At 38.1% G+C, this 18,827-nt stretch overlaps 1 protein-coding gene across 10 annotated transcripts in view; it reads left to right on the top strand.

Moving 5' to 3' along the window:
* The window catches only part of MECOM (MDS1 and EVI1 complex locus), a 552,756-nt gene that overhangs the window by 250,110 nt on the left and 283,819 nt on the right, over positions 1–18,827 (top strand). The gene's annotated exons all lie outside the window — the stretch shown is intronic.

The following is an 18,827-nucleotide window of genomic DNA, read 5'->3' as shown; positions in this document are numbered from 1 at the left end:
CAAAATGTAATATAACCATCCAAAAGGTAGGAGAAACTCCATAAAATTGACAGGCCATTTCACTTTTCTGACAAGCAATAAAGCAAGCATCATTAAAATGGATGTCAAATTACAGGGCAGGGAAGCAGCAGGGAAAATACTTACCTCGTTCTTGGTATTTGAAATAGAATGTGGCATATTTATCCTACCTCAGTCTGAACTTGGAGGCATTCTCTTTTAGGGTAGGGGGTTGCAGGCTCATTTATTAAACTGGAATTTCAGAATCAGATCCCAACTAAGTAAGAACATTTGGATTCTTCAGAAAGGAACACTTAAAAGTTCATCTTATTAATTCTTGTATTTGAGCAAGTTACTTATTTCTTTTAAAGATGTCACATTTTAAAAAACGGAAGACTCTTTTGAGCACAATCTTTAAGACCAAGCAAAAGAGCAAAGTGTTTACAAAAAAACACAGAAACAAAACTCAAAACTTTCTGGTAGAATTTTCAGACTCTGCGTACTCTTTCACTGGCTGTTGTGAAATCCAGCATGTGTTGTGCAAGGTTCAAGCTCAGTGCTCTAGTTTATTAACCACAAGCTTTTCTTTCTGATTGTTTTCAACTGGGGAATCCTCAATCTGGGGGGACGTTTCAAACAGAAAGCTTGAGAATTCCTTTCTTTTGGATCAAGGGGTAATTATGTGAAATTTGTTGGAAGAGATCATTTTTTTCCAAACTTAACCTCCTTTAGAAGAGCACTTGGCAACTATCACTTGTTTGAGCAAGTATTTTGAATGGCCAATGGTTTACGAATCCCCTAGAAAATACTTCTTTTCTGGTGGTGGCAATGACTTTTGTAGATAACAGCTTCCTTTGAAATCTGTTTAAGATTCAGAGGTAGGTGAGTTATAAAGTATAGCTTTCAAAAGTGGAAACTGCACATGGTTAGCATTTTCTAAAGTTGGCTCAATTTTTTAAAGTTTTTAAAAAAGATCTGAGTACAGTTGACACACAATGTTACATTATTTTCAAGTGTATAACATAGTGATTCAACAAGTGCATGTTATGCTCTGCTCACCCCAAGTGTAGCTCCCATCTGTCACCATCCAATACTATTACAATACCCTATGCTGTGCCTTTTAATCTGAATTTGAGCATCTGCTATAGTCACAGTACTGGCAAGAAGGTATAAAGATAATCAAGACAAAGCCCTTGCCCTCAAGTAGCTGAAAATCAAAATGGGGAGATAGATAGGAAAACAACTAACGGTAACAGCACGAGGTAAATAATAGATGAATATATTCTGAGGTGCATTTTCTATTCTTGGATCCAACAAGGAAGGAGCTCACTCTCACTGGGGAAGTGGTGAACATGGTGAGTGGGAACCCTTAGCAGATAAGATAACATCGAAACTGGATCTGAAAGAATGTCAATGTATAAATCTTAAATGCTTCCTCCTCCACGAGACCTTTACTGTCTAAAGTGGTCAGCCCTCCTACCTTTCAAACTGCTTTGTTTTCTCCTCAGAACTTAAGACTATCTCATATTCTCCATATTAGCCCTCTTTCCACCAGGCTGTAAGGTTCATGGGAGCAAGGATGTTGTCGGTCTTGCGCATTGCTTCATCCCTAGCTCTCAGAATAGTAGCAGGCCCTCATGAGGGAGTCGTGGAATGGAGAGTGAGAGAAGGGTGTTCTAGATCAGAAGGAAAACAAAACAGAGAAGCCAAATTCCACAGTATATTCAGGGACTCAGAGGAGATTATCACGATAAATAAGATGGGCAAATTGCTTATGACCAATCACAAAAACATTTTTTTGAGGTATCCAGAAAGCTGTGGCTAATTTTTGAGAAAAAAATTGATGAGCTCTAACCGTCTGAAATCTTTCTAAAATTTGTGTCACTCTTGATAACCCAAGAGAAATCTTTCCTGAGTGAATGGTCCACCTTTAGTAGATACATTCATCGGTAAGAGCAGTTGTGTGGTATGTCCTTTAATCCCTTTTATCCAGGTTTTAAAAATGGTATGGTATGGTTATGAGATATATATATATATATATATATATATATATATCATATCCATATGATATAAACATAGATTATATCATATCCATATAATTATATATATTACATATATATAATGTTATGCGTCTGTAAAAAGAATGAACTCTTGCCATTTGCAACAACATGGATGGAGCTAGGGAGTATGATGCTGAGTGAAATAAGTCAGTCAGAAAAAGACAAATACCATGTGATCTCACCCATAGGTGGAATGTAAGAGGCAAAACAAATGAGCAAAGGAAGAATAAAGAGAGAGAGAGAGACAAACCAAGAAACAGACTCTTAACATAGAGAACAAGCTAATGGTTAACAGAGGAGAGAAGGGAGGGACATGGGGGAAATAAGAGATGGGCATTAAGGAGTACACTTGCTGTGATGAGCACCAAGTGTCATATGGAAGTGTCCAACCAGTATATTGTACACCTGAAACTAATATAACTATACTGGAATTAAAATTAAAAACAACCAAAAATAAATAAATAATTTTAAAAATGAGATATAGGGAAGTTTTTTGTTTTAATTATTTCTAAAGTGCTCCCACATGTGGATAAATATTGGTAGCCATCCTCAAGTACACAGGGGAGACATTCATGCAAGTGTACATAGAGCTTTAGTGACTTCAGTTTGGGACAGGATAATCTTAGGGCAAGTGGGGATTTGTTGTAAACAAAAGATTTTGTTTAAATATAAATAAAAAATAGGAACAATAATCTGCCAAGTTCCCACATGTATTTACTCCTACAGTGGTAAATTTCACATAGTCCCACGAATACTATTTATCAAAGCAGCTCCCAGGTATTGGGATGAACCAGACGCTTTCAAAGTGTTGACTGATCACTCCTTGCTAGCAGTTCACTAGGATTACACAGCCACTCCAAAATCAACAGCCTGAAAGAAAATGATATGAGGCTTGGAACAAAGGCTGGAATGTAGGTTAGCAACTGCCTCACATTGCAGTAAATACATCAATTAATATTCATCAATGTCTAGAGACATGATCTGGTAAGAGCATGGAGTGAACTGTACATGACAATTCAATTCTCTACCCCCAGAGAAACCTTGGCTACTCCTTACTTTTGCACCATAGAATTTGGAGGGAACTCTGGGTGGGTTTGCCACTCTCCCTAACTACTGAATTTTGTAAAACTCTTGGGAATGTTATCAGGATCATATAATGTATGTATGGCCTGGGAGGTACTTGTTTCCATTTTCATCCATCAGTTCAGATCTAGGAGGTGTTTTCAGAGGTTCACCAGTTGCACCAAAGTAGTGGAAGAAAGTTTTTCATGTTCTTTCATTTGCCAGGTGTTTCAAGACACTCATTCTTTTTGAAGTGCTGGAATGGGATGTTTGTGGGAGGAATTGAAGTGCTTGACCCAAGAAGTAGGGAAAGAGACAAATTAATCTTGTGACTTTTTCTTCTCCTCTGCCTCTGGGGCTAAAATCATGGGAGAAGTGCATCATATCCCATCATCAAATATTGCTCATTGTTCATTGGCCAATAATACCTCATTCAAACAGAAGCCTTCTAAACTTCTTCAATCTAGGCTGTTTCAGACATCAACACAGAAATCCTGGCAGGGATGTGTTTTGGAAAGAGCTCATCTTTCTGTACCATGTCAATGACCACATTGATTTTTCTTTACATTTGGTTTCAACAAGTGTTTATTGAGAGATTTATTGACAAGGTAGTTTTAGAGAATGAATTGTTCATGAGCCATCACCTTTTGCTATCTGAATACAGGTAGACCTGCAAGACACTGACCTGTAAGACGTGTCTCTTAAGAACTAGAGACATGAGAACCTTTCCCTATAACAATGATAATGACTTTTGGCATTTGTAGTTTCCCCTAAAGTTTACAAAAGATGCTCAAATGCATTATTTCTTCTGACTCCTACTTTAATTTTGTGTCATAAGTATTTCAAAAATGACATTTGTCTAATAGAAATATAAATGTGAGCCATGTATTAATTTTAAGTTTTCTGGTAGGTAGCCACATTAAAATAGGTAAAAGTTAAGCAGGTGTAATTACTTTTACTAGCATATTTTATTTAACTCATTGTATCAAGCCAGTTCAGAATGTAACCAATATACAAGAATTATCAACTAGTTATTTTAGAATTTTCATACCAAGTTTTAATATCTAGTGTATATTTTTAAACTGATAGTACATCTCAATTTGGAGAAGCCACACTTTTAATGCTTAATTACCACATGTATGTAGTGGCTACCATATTGGGCAAATATCAGATATGGATAAAGAAACTGAGGCTCAAATAGACTGAGGGGCTTTCCTGGGTCACATGTTTGGTTAGGTGGACTTATACCCAGTGTGGTCTTCTGGTTTAAACAGAAATTGGGTTAGGTTTGTGGTTTGTAGATTATCTGAATATATTTGTGTTTTATGGGTTAAGATTATAGGATAGGAATCTGGAGATGTTGCAAAGAATGATTCTATCATATACCTAAGGATTCCTAACTGCTAGTTCTGGAAATGCCATAGAATTTGTGTGTGTGTGTGTGTTTTAAGATTTCATTTATGTATTTATTTATTTATTTGGGAGAGAGAGATAGAAAGTGAGAGTGGGAAAGAAAGGGGGGTGTGCAGAGGGCGAGGGAGAGAGAGAATCCAAGGCAGACTCTACCCCGAGCCTGAGGTCTGATGCAGGGCCGAATGGGGGACTACATGGGGCTCCAGGCAGAGCTTGATCCCATGACCCTGAGATCATGACCTGAATTGGAATCAAGAGTTGGACACTTAATGGACTGAGCCACCCAGGTGCCCCTGCATAGAATCTGTGTTTTTAAAAATAAACTCCATAGGAAATTTTGATGCACAGCCTGGTTTGGAATAGCTTCTCTAGTCTCTGAACGTCTTAAAGCCTCATTTCTGTATTTATACATTCCCATATTTTTTTTTTACATTCCCATATTATTTATCTATTTAGCAAGTATGTATTGAATATCTACTATGCCCCGGACACTATGCACAGTGCTGCAGATGCAGCTGTGAACAAAGCAGAGTTCCACCCCATGAAGTTTACATTCTACGACCTGTAAGGTATGGTTGGTTCATAGCAAGTGCTGTGATAAATGTTGGTGGAATCAAAATCTAGTTGGCAATATTTGATATTGCTTTACCAATTTCCCTTCCTGGAGGACTCTGAAAAACCTGAGGATGAGACAAAAATGTGAGTTATCCATGTAGAGACTTTTTATTTGTTAATTTTTATTCCTTTTATACCAATATTTTTGAAGGGTTTACAATGTGAGGAGGACATGGTTCAAATCTGAACTGATTCCATTTGGTTAAATTCATCTATTAGCATCTTGAGCACTTAGAGAGAGAGAGAGAGAGCGCACAAACATGTAGATTCAGCATGCACTTTCCCTTCCTTTAGTGGGGCATTTTTACTGTACCTTTTAATGGATTGAGGACACAATGTGAGTGATGCCTTTTGTAAATTTGTTAAAATTTCCCAATTTAGAGGAGGAAAGGGTGGTACTCTTCACTATTTTAGTACAGTTGGCTTGCTTTGGCTGATGTTTTCGAGTCAACAACTACACACTGAATTGTCGTGGGCTAGAAACGTCACTGGGTTCTGGGCATTCCGCAATAAATCGGGCATCCAGACTCTGACTTCATCACCTTATAGTCCAGTGGCATTTTGGTGGTGATGGATTTAATGACTTTTCCCATTTGGGCTCACTTGAGTTGGGGTGTGCCAATTGCACGATCCTTTTATGACTTTCCATATATTTACACAAGTTTTTTGTTTGTTGTGTGTATGTGTGTTTTGACTAGATGTGTATAATGCTGTTTCTTGGAAAAATTTATAATGCACTTCTTTTCCACCAAGAAGAAAGAAAGTCTGCCTGGCTGTTTTTTCTTTAGCCGAGTACTTTCATTTGACCCTTTAAGCCAGCTAAAGTGAAGAAAAAAAAAATGCAGCTATAACCTACTGTTCAAAATGGTGTAGAGATCTAGGAGCATTAATTTAAAAATTCATAAATCCTTTGCACTATGCAAATTAATGACCTGTAACCTTTTTTTCAGGTGACTTATTTTGACTTAACTATGTCCAAATAAATGTGTTTATTTAGGAGATCCCAGTGCTACCCAAAGCTGACATTTAGCATCTCCTATGGCTCATAATATGTACAAGAGATGTGGACCACCCTCTGTTTTCTCATTATGCCAAATAATGGAAAGTGGAAATCACTCTAATCCTTTCTTCTGTGTCTGCTGTACCTCTGCAAATATGATAAACTCAATCCAATTAAAAGTCATTACCTCTCCAGGGCTTTGCTGCAGTCTATAACCTTTATTTCACAATCCTCCTGATTATCTGTCTTCATCCCAAGTAGAATTTTTAGCCATCTTCCATTTCAATTTTCTCTTAAAGAAGAGGAATATCACTTTTACCATTGAATATCGCAGTCCTTGTTTTCTGTACCGTTCACTTGACTGTATTCAATGTGGCCTTACATTACACAAGTTAATTCTTTCTATGCATGTGTCTTAGCTCCCTGGCTAGATTTTAAGCCCTTTGGAATCAGTAATTTTACTTTACTCTTTTTATGCTCTCCCTACCCCACCCTGCCATGGTGCTTTGTATATAGAAATATCCTTGATTAAATGATTATTGATCTGTAATCTATGTTGGATTCTAGTTACTAAAATGCAACAGTGGAAATGAGTATTAAAAAGTTAGATGAGGGGTGCCTGCATGCCTTTGTTGGTTAAGCGACTGACTCTTGATTTCAGCTCAGGTCATGGCCTCAGTGTCCTGGGATCAAGACCCTATTTGTTTTTTTTTTAAATAAATAAAACATTTAAAAAAGTTAGATGAAGTAGGTACATTAATACAATGACAATGGCAACAGAAACAATAAAAGCAACAACAGCACAAAGCTTGTTAAGTTATTGGGTAATTATTCTGTAGTCTTCTGGTAATTCTCCTGTCCCCCGGTAAATTTTTTTCACATCATATACTTTTGATAGAATTATAACATTTCCATTTTTTCCTCTCAACTAGTCACAGTTTACATGGATTGATCCACAGTATATCTGAACCAACAAGTATCTTAAGTGTTTAGATGAGTAAACTGATCATTTGGTGGCTTCTTTAGCTTTTAAATTCCACAGTGCCATGAAAAATAGATGTTTCAGTCAATCATCCTGAGGTTTAAGCGATATGATGCCAAAATATTTTATTTAACTCAACTAGCATAGATTAACCTATTAAAATAGGCAGTTTGTAAAGAAGATTTATTGGAGTAGACACAAAAGATGATCAGGAAAAACACAAAACAAAGACACAGATTTTTTACTTTTTTTTTTTTTTACAAATTTTATTTATTTATTTGAGAGAGTGAGCAAGAGAGAGAGCACAAGTTTGCAGGGAGGGTGAGGCAGAGGGAGAAGGAGAAGCAGACTCCCCGCTAAGCAGGAACCCCTGATGTGGGGCTTGATCCCAAGACCCTGGGATCATGACCTGAGCTGAAGGCAGAAGCTTAACTGACTAAGCCACCCAGGTGCCCCCATTTTTTATTCTGAAGAATAATACTTGGGTCTAAGTAAGGGTTATTTTATATAGTATTAATATAAGTGGTCAGCAAAATATTATATGCATATACTACTGAATATGAAGTCAGAAATATGCAGGTTTTAGCATTACTTTTTATGAAACGCCATGATGAGCAAATAGCTCCTTTTTTTTGAAGATTTTCACCAGATAATTACAGCTCTCAAAAATTTTCTTGCTACTCTGGCTTTTGGTAACTTTGACTATCATAGGCATAGGTGGCTATTATTTGGGAAAGGACCATCATCTGTTGTAGTATGGGACATCAAAAATCAGTAGTACTGCCAATTTTTTCTGATGAGCTCTTGCTTTACGTTGGAGGCTTCAGGGTGATGTGGTCAGTCTTCTCTCTGAAGACAGCACTATTCTGAGGTGAATCAGAACTATCTTTGGTTTGTTTGGTACAACTCTCAATTCACACTGGAAAATAAATGCAGTCTGGACCATCTATAGTATAGGCCTGAGGGGGTTTCACGGGCATCACAGCAGTCCCACCTGATCTCAGGTAGAACTTTTAGTCTTTTTTCAATGAAGTGGATCAAACAGAAACACTATTTTACTAGTTACATGACATGGAAACCATCAATTTTTCTTTGCAGTTTTCTCTTGGCTTACTTTATAATGGAAATGTAGACCATGCTATTTTATAACCTGTTGGTTTCATCATTTTATATATTACTTAAAGTAGTAGAGTAAGTCATATCTATTTTGATCCTCATGTTGCTGTGAAGAAATCAGTGATACTCAGAAATCAGTGGTCATGTACATGACCACTGCATTTCCATCAAACAATGAAGAGATTCATTCTTAAAAAAAAAAAAAAAAAAAAAACGTAGCACATACCTGGTTTTGGTCAATCTGAGGCTAGGAGTTTTTATAGATCGGCATGCCCAATTGCAGGTGCTTCTACTCAACTTTTAACATTCATCACTCTTCCTAACCTCAACTTACACCTTATTGGATTGCATTGTCACATACCTATTACCACTTCTGTCTTTCTAAGAGCCTTGAGGGCAGAAAAATGCATCTTACCCAACTCTATATGTAGCCTTAGCAACTTGCACAGGGCAAGGCACAACATGGTGCCAAATAACACTCTGGATTGGATAAGTGAACAATAGTGAAGAGTAGCATCTTTGGCAAAGACTATCAGCCCTGCACTACAATCGTCTAATTCTCCTTTTAGTGCGAGGAAAAGATTGAAATCTGGGCACTTTTGTAGTCCAAACTTCAACTGGAATGTGCAATCGGAGCGCTTACACAAAACTGGTAAAGTCTGGGGCATCTGTTTAATCCTTCACTTTTCATAGTATGGAGCCCACCAAAGATTTTGAAAGTCAAATGTATATTTATTCCACAGAGGAAACTTTATCAACCAGTGCAAAAGTTTACTGGCACTAGCTGGTGATATAATGGGTAGTTTAAATCCTGCTAACTGCAAATAATTTTTCAACAGTGTTTATGATTGTGGTAGAGTTTAGTGAGGCAGAAGTACAGATAACATAAATATTTCGACAAAAGCCGATTGTACTGGAGCCATAAATAAATTAGACCCAGTTTGTAAATAAATTTAGTTTTTGCCAGCAAACATTTATAATCCTCTCTTGCTGCAAACGATAGTAATTTATATAGAAGAGGTCCTGAATGCCTTTTTTAAAAAAAGTCAGTTCTCATTAGGAGGCAGTGCCTGGTGCCCGTCAAGTGTCTTAGACTGTGTGACTCAATTAGACATTGAAGGATACTGTACAGACCACCTAATGCTACTAGTTATTGTACATGTTGATAATGACAGTTTCCAGAGACCATACATAGTTTGGTAGTCTATGAAGTTGTCATATTATATCATTCCCTTGAATACGTAGCTTGTGTTACCACTTAGCAATGTTGAAATTACCCCCTCTCAAATCATAAGTGCTATTTAGTGTATGTATACACATATGCATGGCACATCTGTTCATATTTTTCTGAAAACACTTTTTACCAAAGTGTATAATGTTTTCTCAGATGAACAAAAAAAAAAACACACCCAACCTTCTTTTATGTTTTTCAATGACATTCCATCCATCCCCATGGTTTTGAATGATTTTACGTTTAATATGATGTAGTGGTGGGAAATTCAATATGGGGGCCTTTATAGCTTACATGGGGGCAGAAAATTGAACTCTTTGGAACCATCTAAACTTGTTTGACACTGAAGACACTGTCTTGGCAATGGGGCCAGAGTCCAAGCTGAAATTAGCCAAATCAAGGAACCTGCCCCATGGAGTCACTTTAGGGTCAGAAGTCATTGTTGTCTTTGCTACCAAGCCCCGTGAGAACAAGGACCATTGTTCATTTTTCAAATAAAACCTAATTTTGAGACTCTAACAAAATCCTATTCTTTTGGGCACTCTCTGCTCCTTATCAAACCAAGAGTGTGGTTAGGTTAGTGTTCTATTGCTTGTTCACTTTCCCTTTTATCAGCAAGCCACGGCTACAACTCCCTCTTCTGCCAGACACGCATAATTAGTCTCCTTTCTTTATGTGGAACTCCTGGCTATAAGAAAGCTCTTCTGTTTTGTGGCCGTAGGGAAGAGTCTGCATCAAGTCAGCTGTGAGAATGAACGTGAACTTACATTCAAACTGTTTATTCACTTCTCTTACGCACCTATCTCTGTTTATTCTACGGTAGAAAGTAGAGCCCAATCCCATTTGCTTTTTGATCTTCATCTTTTTTGGGGTTGTTTTGAATATTTTCACCCAGTTTATATTAGAATTCAGTCTCCTCCCTACAAAATGCACTCCCCCTCTGCCCCCCCCCCCCCAAATCCCTGCCTTCCTCTAGCTTGTAGCTCCTGAGCTATGGTCTTTCTTTTGGAGGCAAGAAGGATCTCTGCCAAAAGCCACCAAGCCACACTTAGGTAATTATAATAAACAAGTTGGGGCTCTCATTTCACATGCAGAGCTGAATGAAGCAGAGCTGTGGTCAAAGGGATCCCAGTTGCTCCTCCATTAGCAATGGCACATTAATGCGCCCTCATGCTCCCCTCCCCCACTAAAACATTTCTGCTGCTTCTTCTTCTTCTTCTTCTTCTTCTTCTTCTTCTTCTTCTTCTTCTTCTTCTTCTTTTTCTTCTTTCTTCTTCTTTAAGGAAGCAAACCAAGTCACTCCTTAGCATGGGAAGGGCTGCTGCTTTCTTCTGAAACCACCATCAACAACATAAACAAATTAGAGGTAGTAAACCACACATTCTGCCCACACGTAAACCACAGTCCTCACCAGAGGGCAGTCTACTTAATGTGAGAATAACAGCCCAGTTTTATAAGCCTCTACTGGGAATAAATTCCAGTTTCACTGGTTAGAGCACAGTTAGGCAGCCAGAGCACAGTCTCTCCTAGGTTACATGTTGAGAGAGACTAAACCAATTCTCAGAGTGTCTTTTTAGGAAATCTATTTTATAAGCTTTTGGTATACCAGACCTTGACCATCCTTTGGTTTTTATTAGGTAGAGTCAGGATTGCTTGAGGGAACTGAACCCAGGGCTGAACTTGTCCAACGTGCTTATTCTCTGGATAGGGAAACAGAGCTATGACTCTCACGCTCTGACTCTCAAGGTGGCCCCAGGCGCTGGAGGCATATTGCCGAATTTGGATCTCCATATCGTGGCTTGTGTCCCTCCTGCTTTCCCCAGTTGCAAATGACGTGGTCTACAACCCCCCATCTTGACCCATGCAGGAGTTGTAAAATATTCTCTATACCTTCCTGATGCTGATATGCTTCCTTTCCTGACAATGGTTAGTCCTCCACTAATGTGTCCAGCCCTAAACTAATGTGTTCCGTCATCAGTAAATTCCTGCCTGTGATAGTCTTTTCTTAAATACCTGTTTAAACAGTCATTTAGATAAGAGTGTCCCATTTGTGTGCAACAGGAAATGCCTGCCTTCTTTTAGATACGCTGGCAAATAATTACTGTAGATATGGCTTGAATACTGAAAGGCTGTACTCTGGTCATTTCAGACTGCCTGAGGAGTAACCACCCAGTCTGCTGCACCATAATTTCAGGGCATTTCTGTTTTACCCTAAATGAATCTGAAGGAAAATCACTTTGGGGATATAAAAAGTTTATGAGAAAAGCCATCAGGTCATAGCTTGCCAAAAGTCTCTTAAAAATTTGTATTGCTAAAAGAAAGTTGAGGCCCATAGTTATAACGTAAAAAGAACCCCTATCTGATCTCTGATAAGTCTGTTCTTACCTGGGCATTCCAGTGGGTATTGGCGACCGTGGTTCCCTGACAACTGAATAAGCCAAACATTAACCAGGCCATGTTTTTCCTTGGAGTAGTGCTCACAGAGCTTTAATGTCTTTATTTTAGCTGTTTTAGAATCTGTAAGTAGATACTGAAGGGCTTTACTGGTACCTCAACTATGAATTTTCTGGCGATTTCTTTCCATAACCCTTTTGAAAAAGCTTAGTTCCACCTCTGAGGAGGAACTTTTGAAAGTGGCCAAACCCATTTCATAATAGCTTAGAAGCTACCAGTTTAATTCACAAACCATACTTGTTTGGTGCGATGTCTGTGAAATTCCTGGGAGAGTGGAGAAACTCTTAATCAGATTTAAAAGCCACAGGACAAGCAAGAGGTGTGCCACAATCCTATGAGCAAGATAAATGTTTGCTCATTGATTTGGGTCCCTTGCTTCCAATTCATGTGGTATTTTCTGCCACTTTCCTTGCTGGCCTCCCAACACTCTTTCATACTTTTTGGTCTTTTTGACAGCCCATAAATGAAATATTTTTAGGAAGCACTAGGGGAAAAGTTCCATAAGAAAGAAATGGAATAGCATGGTACAAGGAAGTAGCAAATACTTGAGGAGCAAGGAAGCTTAGAAGGTCATTTAAAAAATTCCATGTGCCAAACCATGTTGATAGATTATCTCGCCAAAATAATGGTCTCTGGAGACACGAATTCTCCAAATGCAGGGCAGTGTCAAAAGATTCCGATGGAGCTCTGGTTTCTTCTCAGCCCTCTCTGGAGGCAGCACCTTCTGAAGACCGCGTCCATCAGCATCGCCTTCCATTCTAGTCGATGCCTCTCTTTTCCAAACCTGTACCGCTGGACCCTTCCTGCAGTCCTTCAAAGGCAGCTTAAGTCAGTTTTCTGGAAACTCATTTTCCTTCCTTTTACTAGTTTCCCTTCTTCCTTTCATTTGGGATCTCAAATTTCATGATCTTGGGGCCATTCTCACTGAATTTTCTGCTGGCCAGTTCCTCGCCTCCTTCTTTGTTCTGTTTGTGCATCTGGCACCGTTGGGCTCCACCCTTGTCCCCAAGCCCAGCACACGTTTACTGGTTGTGTCACCGGTGCAGAAGAGCCGGCTCCGGAGGCCCTCTGCTTGCTCACCAACCCGCTGCTGTAACTGCTCTGGAATTGTCCTAACAAGGGAAGAAGAGCATGTCCGGTTTGAATTCTGGAAGGAAATCGGTGTCCTCCCCCTCCCTTCCCTGGCCCACCACTAGCAGGCCCCGACTCGTGGACTCCTGTTCCTGTGCTCACGGCCTACCAGGAGGTCCCTGGTGGGCCTTTGAGGTTTGGCAGCGCCTGGGCTCCTCCTAGAGCTGGGCACGCATCCTCTGCTCTCAGCCACGTGTAATCCTTCCTGTCTGCTGGCGAGTTGGGCACAAAGTACTGGCGCTTGGGCCCACCCTCTTCTTTAGTAGCAATTAACCTTTACTACAGAGCTTCCTTTGAAGTTTGCTCGTGTTTTTATTACAAAACTGCAATGAGGAACATAATGGGGGGAAATGTCTAAATTTCTGAGTTACCTAATCTGTTCAATTCCCTAGCTGGGCTCCTCCTGGCAGTTGTTTCATGTAGTTATGATCTCAACCAGTCTGCCTGAGATCTCAAACCATGTTTCTGTCTCAGCCTATTTTAAAGATTAGTGAGCTATTACACACGCGCGCGCACACTGCAAACGCACGTGGATGTGTGCATTGTGTGCATGTGTGTGTAGGGCTGAGTATAGAGAGGAGATTGCTTGTTTAATGCCTGCAGAAACCAGTCTCACGTTAGAGTCAGGCTGAGTCCCTGTGCTTTTAATATGAAAATTACAGTCTATTTAGTTGCTAAATGTTTTGTCGCGATGAAGGAACATGAAGAGTGGAGAGGAAATTATTTACGCTGGTATCACTAATGATAATGCTGAGCGATAAGTATTATGACGGGTACGGAATGCTATTAATGGTGAAGCTCAGGATTTTGAATGGCATCTGCCCAGAAGATTTGCAGTTAAACTAGGCAGAGAGGCCAAGTGAAACAAATGGTGAGTTATATAAAACCCACAAAAAGAAAAGGCATTTTAGGCCAGCCTTGCAAATAAGAACCAAAGAATTACGAGTGAAATGGCATTTTTTTTTTTCTAGCTTGCCGTTCACAGGAGCTCAAATAAATGAAATCATTTTTCTCTGCTTTTCACTCAGCAGTAAATCATTGGTAATCCAAGGTTAGTAGAAAAGCAACTATGGAACTCAAAGAAAATAAAAGAGAATCTCTTTTTCTTCCTTAGGATGGGTAAAGACTTTCTAAGAAAAATGTAAAAAAAAATCACAGAGGAAAAATAGACTTCGTTCCATAAAAATTAAAATTTTTAGACAACATAAACCCACTAAAAGACCAAATGATAAATGTTTTACTAGGGAAAGTAGCACAAACTATCAGAGGGATAATTTTTATTATTATTAATAAGGCAGACCAACAAAAGCTCAATTAAAAATGGACAAAAACAAAGAATGATTTGAAAAGAAGAAATACAGATGACAAAAATATTAAGTCCTAGGAGTCAACTGAGATCTGAATTAAAACAACTACATATATATAGTTGTTTTATATGAATATATATAATCTTTTTCATTGTATTAATAAATTTTAAAAACAAGACATAATAAGAAATGCTAGGATAATTGATAGGAATATAAATTGATATACACCCCAAAAAGCAATCTGTCAATAATCACTGTTTTCTTACAGGGCTCTAATTTAAGGGACTTAAAATGGACAAATATACATATTTATATGAAAAGATGTTTATCTTCATGGTGTTTATGCAACAGAAAGTTAGAAGCAACTTAAGTAATTACAACTAGTTCATTTTTTGTGGGTCCATATAATGGAATATTATGCTGTAATTAAATATATTTTTATTTATTTATTTTTTAATATTTTATTTATTTATTCATGAGACACACACACACACACACAGAGGCAGAGAGGCAGAGACACGGGCAGAGGGAGAAGCAGGCTCCATGCAGGGAGCCCGATGTGGTACTCAATCCTGGGTCTCCGGGATCACGCCCTGGGCCAAAGGCAGGCACTAAACCACTGAGCCACCCAGGGATCCTTAAATATATTTTTAGAAAATATCTTAAAAAAACGTTTAAGTGTTCATAATGAAATATAAGTGAAAAAGCAGAAAACAAACTATTTACCCAGTATGGCCACAGTTTTGAAACAAACTTTAAAACTTATCTTTAGAAAAAAAAAAAGCAAATTGCCTAGAGTTACAGACACAGTTGGGTTGGACACCTGCCTTCCAGTCTCAGGTGTTTTTGGATATACTGTTTAGCATCCTGGAGCATCAGATTCCAGATTTGAGAAGTAGAAGATTATTATTGCTGTGGCTTCCTTACAGGATTGAGAGTGTTAAAGTGAGAACATATAGATATACGTCTTTGAGAGTTATCATTATATTATTGCTATTATTTCTGCAGTTTTCTCTTTGTAGATTCTTATGTGCTTTCAGAATGGAACTCTGTCAAGTGGAAACCTATGTTAGTTATTCAAAGAGTCATAGAAATAAATATACTCCAATCCAATAGTGTGATCTGGCTTGGTCTCCAGGGATATTAGAACACTTAAAACTTGAATCGAAGAGGCTGATTTTCAAGAGCATTGCCAAGTCATTTGTCTCAAGTCCAACAATAAGCTTGTCTTTCTGTCCTTACTCAGTTAATGATACATCTAAAGGATGCATGAAGCAAATTCCAGTAGTAGGCAGCTCAGCTCCAAGAAGTTACAAGGGTTATTTATCTTTATGGGACCACTGATATATATAGCAGTTCTTACCTGATACTTACCTATTGTAAATGTGACCAATTTTTTTCCCCAATAACAGAGATTTAATGGAGATAGGATAATTGAGGTAGTTTGTCATTTAGATGAAATGTTTTAGCAGCTTTTTGGATAGATCTTGAGTAATGTACATGGAGGCATTAGTTTACTTTGGTTTATGCAAATATTCAGTGTGGTGTGATAAACTGCATTTGCTGTTGAAAATTTTGAAATGCTAGATTACATTGAAATATTGTTGCGTGTTTTGATATGTAAAACTCAGCAGTTTTCTATTTCTATTTTTTGTCACTACAGCCCTTTTTATATTTAATTCAGATGATACTAGATTAACAGAGGCTTGAAAACAAATTGCCTGGGTTTGCATATACATTTAATGCCTGCCTGTGGATGAATAGGAACGTGAGTCTTTCTCCTGGATTTGCGTGACCTATATAAGTTGTTCTTTAGGTTTAATTGGAATTTTTTGCCATTGTCAGCAGAATTGCATTCAGGCTTTAAATTCAAATTCTTCTGTGCAGCAGCCTGGGCACACATGTGTACTTTGTCTCCACAAGAATTGAAACCCAAATGCACTCGTTTAGATTATGCATTGGGAAAGTTTGTGGGTAACTCAAAGGTCATGAGGTCAGCTATGCCAGTGGGGGGGCCCAGATGGGTTTGTCTCTATCCTTTTTTTAAGATTTGAGATCACTTTGATGGAACTGACAGTATGAGTGATTTAACCCTTTGAGGAAATAGGGGAAATTTTACTGACTTTTAATGGATAATTACTGGAGGAAATAGTTCTATTCATTTGGATGCCTTTTGGTTTCCTGCTGCTTAAGTGGACAAGTCTATAGATTATACAATACTTCCAATTTATGGCACTTACTTTTCAAGAAAAACAAAGTCTTCACAATGTGTGATAAATCCCTTTAAGAATCTGTAGTTACAATTCTTTTGCATTTGCAGTAGTTAAATGTTACAATTCTAGAGAGATTTTATATATATATATATATAATCTGTAGCAAGAGTGCTACTGAACTTTTGGCTTTTAGGTTGATGTACAAAATCTCCCTGAAGGATAGATTTAGATAAACTTTATCAAGGGCGTTTGGATCCTAAAGTATATTTCTCTGAGGTTATTTCTTTAGGACATTACTAAAGTTGTTTCTTTTGATGCTGGGTTTGGAGAGAAGTTTATAATTCGTTATGTTCCATTTCTATGGGTTTAAAAGTGCCTTTTATGGTCAAGATCATTCCTTGTATTTGGTAGAAAAATATTGATTTGATTTAATAGTTTGATAAAATTATATGTTAGGTTAATTATCTATTTAGTAAGTATTTATTAAGCACCTTCATACAGATCACTTGGAGAATTTCTAAGAGCTGTGAGTTCTGAGTCTTCCCTTTATGGGCCAATTTCCTAGTTGGAATAACAGATCCATGCATATTAAACTAAGTAGCAGTACATTATTTGATCATCAGATTTGGAGGTGAATTTTGTAAGAACTCAAGGAAGAGGGATACTTGAGTTAAATGAGACGGTGAGGGGACAAGCTGAAACCTGACCTGAGAGGATGATTATAAGCTGGATGGGCAGAGGAGTAGAGAGAGAAATAGGGTGACCCACCAAGAAGAACTGCAGAAGAAAATCTCACTCAGCTCAGAAGATAAGCTTATTCTGGCCTACGGTCTCCTATTGAGGAGTATTGAGAATCAGAGATCAAGGGAGAATGGTTTTAAAATAAGAGCAATTTTTTTTCTAAGCTGACGAGGTTTGGATTTTACCACCTGTGAACACTGGGAATTATTGGAGGCTATTGCACAGGAAAATGGGTGTGCCCAGAAGATAGCAGCATTGTACGGGCTCAGTGTTGATGGATACCAGAGGTTGGAGACTAGAGGTCTGGAGACATATTTAGAGGACTGTTAGAGAATTTAGGAATGAAAATGTGTATTACATGAATGAGATGAAGGTAAAAATCATGCAAGAAGAATGGACAGCATTTAATGACTGAATAGATTAGAGAATGATGGAGAGAAAATATCCACATTATTTGAGAACCTTAAACGTGGTTAATTAAGGGAAAAATAGTATTCTTAATAGACATGCTGAAGCAGGCAAAAGACTCAATTTGAGGACAGATGATAATGTACAAGATTTTTGATACAATGAACTTGTATGATGATGAGCTTATATGTTAGGGTCAAATGTCTCATAGGAATAAGGTTGTATTCTGGAGTTTGGTTTTGTGCTTGGTTTAAATGTCATTGTCTTATCATTTGACTCAGGAACCAAGCGTTTTATTAGAAAGATACTTTTGCATGTACTATCACTTTGCCTGTCATAAAAATTTAAGAGGAGTCAACAATAGATCAACAATTGTTAATGACTATAATAGATCTCTGTAATAGGTCAGAGAAGGAATTGGACTAGAAGTTGGGTTTTCTACCTCTAGCTCAATAAACTATCTTGGGAGATTTTAATAGTTTGTAGAACTACAGGGTTGGTAGCATCTTAAAAGGTCATCTTATCTAGTCATCAACCTGAAGCCGAAATTCCTCCACATTATGCGTAATTTATGGTTATCTAGGCTATGTTAGAAACTCTATGATGGGAACTTCTTTTGCCTTTGCAGGGCTCTGATTGACATTTGTCTCTAATTTTGACCCATTTTTCTTAGTTGTCTCCTTGAAGGTCTACAAATCCAACAAATCAGGTATGACTCTTGGTCCATAATCCCTGTGGACAAGAGACGTGTGTTTATTTGCTTTAAGATAACTGAAATCCCCTTCAGCTGGTGGACTGGTGGGAAATTCAAGCTCAGTCACTATCCTTTAACCCCCAGCAAATTGCATAAAAATCTTAAGATCTGAAATGGTACGCTCATTTACTTCCAGTGTGGGGGCTGTGCTGTCTTGTGGAGTCCTGGGAGCCCCAGTGCAGAGTGTTCAGACTCCTTGTTTTACTCTATCTTGCTTTCTTCTCTGGAAAACTCATCTAATTTCTTTGATGGTTTTTGTTTTCACACATGTCCAGAGGAATCACTAGCTTCAAGTCACTTTAAGTCTCTGCTCTGCATAAGTTGTTGAGGCAAAGAATACCAA

This window comes from Canis lupus, chromosome 34 (assembly GCF_003254725.2).
Source record: "Canis lupus dingo isolate Sandy chromosome 34, ASM325472v2, whole genome shotgun sequence".
Lineage (NCBI taxonomy): Eukaryota > Metazoa > Chordata > Mammalia > Carnivora > Canidae > Canis > Canis lupus.
Note: the sequence above shows the minus strand (reverse complement) of the source record. Positions and strands in the feature narration are given on the sequence as shown.